A 6,231-nucleotide genomic window follows, 5' to 3' on the forward strand; every position below is an offset into this window, starting at 1 on the left:
AAGATCCCAGCCCTCGGAGACACGTGGGGCTTGAAGCCATGAACTGCCCCTCCAGCACTGCCCGTGGTGCAGAAGCTGCATGGACTGTGAGAACATAGAGGATACGGGGTCATCTGTGGCTCCAGGTCTGCCTGGAGAACTGTTCTCTGGGCAGCTGGGACAGTGAGGGCAGCTCTGGGGGCTGCAGCTCCCGTGTGGTGGTGCCTTCAGCATCCCAGAGTCGAGGCGTTCCCAGGCCCGTGGCAGGAATGATTAACTCTGCCTCACCAATGTTATTTGTAGGGCCTGCTTGTGGGGAACATCTGGCCAAGGGCTTTGGCCTGACAAGTGCCCATACTGATCAGGCCCAGACACCTCTGGAGCAGCCTGACTGCTTTTGTTTGCTGTAGCACTTAGCCTGGCTTTCTTCTGGATCTTCTTACAATTTGCTCATAAAACAAGAAGGAGACCAACTGCTTTCCTTGGTGTCTGTTTTCCAAGTGTGGAGGAGAATGGATGAGCCTGAGTCACAGCCAGCCAGGGTGGTGGTGGAGAAGGTAGTGAGGAAAATAGCAGAAAGCTGCAGAGCTGGTACAAAGCTTGAAGCAGACCTAGAGTTAAAGGTCTTCTGCCTTATACCTGGATGAGAGGAATTTCCTCAAGACAGGTCAGTGTTAAATATTCCAGCCCAGCAGAACCTCGGTGACAGCCTGGAGAGTGAACAGTTGTCAGCCTTCTCACCCCATTGCCATATGTGTGCATGGGACTAACAAGTCTTAGAGGCGAATGACAGTCATAACAAATCCCAGTGCATAAAGAGATTAACTCAACTGTTTCAGCATACTGGTTCAGTTTATCCCCTGAGCAGATCAAACTATTTAAGATTAAGGTCTTTAGTATGGATAATTACAAGCAATCCTTCATCAGGACAAGCTGCCTTCACTCTTGCCTGGTGACATTTACAAGCCCCTGCAGTTTCCTTGGTTCCTAGGCTACTTTCAGAGGCTCATCTTTGTTGTGAGTCTCACCTTCTAAGTTTCTTTCTGGTGGAAAATGACCGGAGGAGATAGATGACTATTCTGTGTTTAGGACAAAGAAGTAGCTTGGTCTACTGCTGTACAAATTTAATTTTTTTTCTGAATTTTGCATTTTCTGTGGATTAAAAGAGGCTCCTATCTCATGTGTCACTATGAGCTTTCAGAGGGAAAGGTCTCCAACTTCATTCAGGTTAAAATGCCTTTCAATCTATTCTTCCTCTATCGACTACCTACTAAGGCTGAAGGAAATGTAGCAAATTCTCAGAATGTGTGCTGAAGGATAGGGTAGAAAGGATTCGTCATACAGTGTAGGGGAACTGGGAAAGTTTCAGATGGGTTAGCTCTGTCGTCAGTGTGACAGAAATTGAGAGGTCCCTCTGTAGAAAAGGCTGTGACAGTCAACCTGTTGCACCGTGTGTCATCTCCATCTGCAATCACAGCTCTGGAGCATAGGAGGCCTGTAAAGTGGCCATGCCTCTCCCAAGTGCCTGGACCATGCAACCTCTTCCACAGGCAGTGTCCTGCCTTCTTTGGCCCAAAGAGAGAAAAATAGGTGGCAGTTGGGCAGAAATGGCATTGGCAAAAGACCCTTTTTGTGTGTGTGTGTTAAATGACTGGCATTGTGAGGGGTGACTCAAGGAGAGTTTCTCTCTGGGCCCACAGGGCAATGGCCCCAGGTACAGCTGCAGAAGCAGCACTGTGCCAAGGCTGAATGCAGGTGGTGGATGATCCGAGGACAAGCAGAGTGTAAACTTGCAGATTCAAACTGTGTTCAACCTACTCAGTTCACCAGACCATCCAGTCTTGTTGGTAAAGCAGATTTCCACATGATGGGCACCTGGGAGAATACAGTATTTCAGTTCAACTATTTCCTCAAATATGTTTTCATAAATTACTGGCTGAAAGGGGACAAAAAGCTTTGAGTAAGCCAGACACAGGCTGCTCAAAGCTTTTTGGCTTGCTTTTACACACATGAAAGAGTTGAGAACAACTGGAGCACTAGTTTTCCTGACCACTACCATGAAATATTTTTATTTGTCTGATTACTATTGATGGTTCAGGCTGGAAACTACCTGTTTCTGGCCATTTCATAGAGAAGAAAAAAGAGAAAAGGAGAGAAAAGGAAAGGAAAAAGGAAAGGCAAAAAGAAAAAAAAGGTGATTGGAAGAGGTAGCACTGCTCTGCCAGGGATGTGTCCCTGAGGACAGATTTTCCTTTTAACTGTCCCTGTCATTTTTTTGGTCCCTTTGGTGTTGCCCCATCTCTTCAGTAGGGTCATCTACTACTGGCAGGGTTTCCCTCACATCCAGGTAAGGCTCTGGAGAGCATCACTGCTACACTGTGGGACTTTGTCACCTATGATGAACTATCACAGTCCTTGCAGCCAGGCTGCACTGTTGGTGCTGCATGGATTTGTTCCTTATAGAACTGAACAGCAGGGGAAAGTTTTCCAGAACTTCTTCTAAGGGACAAAACTGCAGGACAGTGAGATTTTCAATGTCTATTAAATTGCAAGGAGGAGTTTTCTGACTCATGGTTGGATAGAAAATATGTATCTACTATTTTTGTACTTCTGCAGGTGGTAGAAAAACTAGAAAAGACCTAGTCAGTTATTGACATAGTGGGTCCCTTGAGATCTGCTGGAACATCAGGGAGAAAGACTAATTCCAGTTCTCAAGAGGCACTATTTTCACCCACACATGGGATTCTCCTATCAGGAGCTCTGATCCCATACAAGACACCGGAATCATTAGGATTATCAGGGATTTAACGGTGGAGTTTTCAAGAAGGAACTCATTTATCAGGGCCATCGGGGCACTAATAGGCTTTAATGGCCATGATCAGCCTCAGCTGGGGCCTCTCCCACACCCTGGCTCATGGGTCCTGGAGCCTAATTTCAGTTCAGCACAGTGCCATCAGTCCCTGCCTCTGTTCCAGCTGTCTTACAGCCGTGTCTGTGACTTGTTGAGGTCTCCAGTGATCCAGGTACTGTTGTAGACTTTGCTTCTTGAGTCTGCGAACACATTGACTGATCATTTTTGCCTCATTTATTTTAGCTGCTTCTATGAGGTGATATATCCTGCTATTTCAGGCCTGTTTTGTTGCTTGGGCTCTTGTGCCTCTGGGATGTTGATTGTTACATTTTCACCTTAGGACAAAATCTTGTTGCTTCAGCTCCACAAAGAGGTAGTGGGGAATTGTCAAATTCAGAACAAGGATGTGAAAGTGCTGATACTTCTGTGATTTGGTATTGACCTTCCAAACAAAACACACTGAATGAATACAGCATGACTTTTGAAGCTGTGAAGTGTGGTGAGTACAGCATGCGGTTTTGTAGCAGGAGGCCTATTTAGGTAGAATATTAGCCAAGATGAGAACAATCAGACTTACATCACAAAGGAAAGGATGCTTTGTCATAAGCAGAATAGCTCATAGAAAAAGATCCCAGATACCTTTACTCAAAGAATATTTCAGACTGATGAAGGATCTAAAACACAGACACAATATTTAATGATTTTCTTTGCTTGCCTGCAGTTTTCTTATGCTAGCAAAGGATAGTGTCTGTCAACTTAAACAGTGTCTGCATATCCTTCATATGTTCATGAACAACTGCATTATAAATCTGACAGGCCTGCACTTGGGCACTTCAGTGGAAGGTGGTGTTGTAATTTCAAAGCTGAATATAATCTCCATCTTGTAAATCCAAGCGTAGTCTTGGTGTAATTTCTGACCGTATTTAGGACATTCTAGACACAGAGACTTGAAATTACTCCAAATACTCTAGTACAAAGGAGGAAACAGCTTGTCTCTTGGAGTAGGCAAGAGTAACATTTAGAAGATGGTTCTTGATTTGTTTATGGAAGAGGTTGTGTGAAGCTGTTTTGATGAACCCGGTGACCAAGGCATCCTTTCCAGTGCTGTATTTAGTTCTCTCAACTGATGAGAGAGGGGTGTGTGTGGGGTGCACAGGAGTTGCAAGCCATCATTCAAAATCCAGCAGTATTACTGGTTTATTAAGGAAATCAGTAGGGGGTTTTGTTTCAAGCAGCTCTTATCAACCATCTCTCTGAGCTCTGTAGGCTGCAATGCTCATTATCAGATCACATCTTAGGTTTGGCAGAAGTTAGTGTCTGTACCAAAGACATGAGGAAACCATGCTGAGGAGAAAGGAAGTGACCTACTTAGAGTCGTAGAGGAGGGGGAAAACCAGCATAAGTCAGAACTCTGGTCTCCTTTGTTTCACTCATAGGCAATACTTCCTCCAGCACAAAGATAGCTTCTAGTCTCTGCAACCTAGACCCTGTTCTGATCCTAGCTTCCCCCTTCCCTTTTTCCCAGGGGCTGTTAAGGAGCTGCACTTTCACTAGCTGCTGTTGTGTGTTGAGGAGCAAATGAGCATGGTTGGCTGACTCCTAATGCTAATTGGTATGCTAGAGGGAAAATCTAGCATGCTGCAAGGAGCACTTTCTGCAGTTTGTAGAGACTGGGATGAGAAAGGGGTAGGAATAAACGCCTGGAGGGCACTAGGATCAGGAGGACAGCCCTCCCAAGTGCTACTTAGCTCTAATGTGTCCCAGCCTGTACTGGATGATCCTTCCTACTTTGTTTCCCTGTCGCTCCTTCTCATTGTGTACATGGCTGGGCGTGTTTTGGAGGCTCAGGGATTCTCACTCTATTTTCCATGTGCCTCCATGCTGAAAGATGGTTTTCATATCAAACAGTGGTGAAAAATCTATCAGAGAAAAGTGACATAGTTTACTTCAAGCTGCTTATCAGTCAGAGGCCAAGTTCTTGAGTGTTGCCTCTCCTTGGAAACTGTCCTCTGAGGAAGAGGAACTGTATGTAGCCAGTTCGGTTCAAAGGTCACATATCAAATACTTGCAACAATGTCCTCTCTGAGTTTTTAATTCAGCATTATTAATTGGTATTATTTAGCAACTATTTTTGAAGGAGTAAAAATTCCTCACATTCCTTAGCTGCTTGTACATGGTTAGTGGGGGCATGGTAACAAAATTAACCAGGTGAATTGCTCTGAATTACATAGACTCAGTGCTCTCTGCATTGAAGAGTTTCAGCACAGATTGACTGCTGTGTGACTACTGGGCAGGGGTTGCACTTGAATAGTATTTGATCGAAAGTCTCCAAGCACTTACTGTCTTAAAATGGGAAAACATAATGTCCTTGTGCATAAGTGGATGAGTTCACCTCCTGTTCTTCAAGGAGAGACCATGAGGAGGAGGTCTGCTGCTGCAACCCCCAGCCTTTTCCTCCCTGTATTGCACCTCACCAATCTTATGAAAAATCTCTGTAAGGCTGCTGCATTACTACTGCCTCTGCCCTTGAGGCTGACAGCTTGCCAGTTTGATGTGAAATTACTCTTCTGTCCGTTCTCTCCTTCGTTTTGCTGTGAAATGTATCAGATCTTTGCCATAATACATGACTCTCTTTAGTCCATGTCCCCATTATTTTCCTGCATTTTTGATCTCTCATGAAAGCCCGCTTTTCAAAAATCAGCTCTATCCTTATCTCTCTCTTCCATACTTAATGGTTCTGTAAATTTTTAGGTCGGGGAGAGCACTAACTCTTTTCCTTGGACCTCTTGTACACCATTTGCTTTTACGTGTCACCTAGATAACCTTGTATTGAGACTTATAGCTTTGATTTCAATTATAGCCATCTTAAGAAACAAGACCAGTCTTAATTGAGATACCAAGAAGATCCACAGAATCCCTAGGTAGTTTATGCCAATAGTTAATCATCCTCATGATTAAATATGTATTCTAATTTGGCATGCCTGGCTGCAGCTTCCAGGCATTGTGTCCTATTATGTGGTTTTCCACAATATGCTAAGGGACTTGTAGTACTTTAGCCTTTCTGCCCAGGAAGCTGAATCTTCTCTGTGATCGAGTTCTGCAAGGGCTGTACTGAAGGAGTTTGTCTCTAGATGAGTTCAGTTGTTTGTTTTCTGTACCATCTACAATGTCACATGAACTATGAGCACTAGTCTAGAGTTGGACTTGACAAGCACCAAAGCTAAAATGACCTTCATCTCCCATATTCTACTTTAAAGATCTAGGACTGCCCTATGCCTAAGTCTTGTTCTAAAATGCTTCATGTTTGTGCTCTACATCTCTGTTCTTGTTGTCTCAGAAAGTAAGGTCCAGACTTGCTTTAATAATGAGCAAGTGAAGCATTTAATGTATGCCCATTAAAT

This window comes from Corvus brachyrhynchos, unplaced genomic scaffold (assembly GCF_000691975.1).
Source record: "Corvus brachyrhynchos isolate BGI_N302 unplaced genomic scaffold, ASM69197v1 scaffold237, whole genome shotgun sequence".
NCBI classification, from domain to species: Eukaryota; Metazoa; Chordata; class Aves; order Passeriformes; family Corvidae; genus Corvus; species Corvus brachyrhynchos.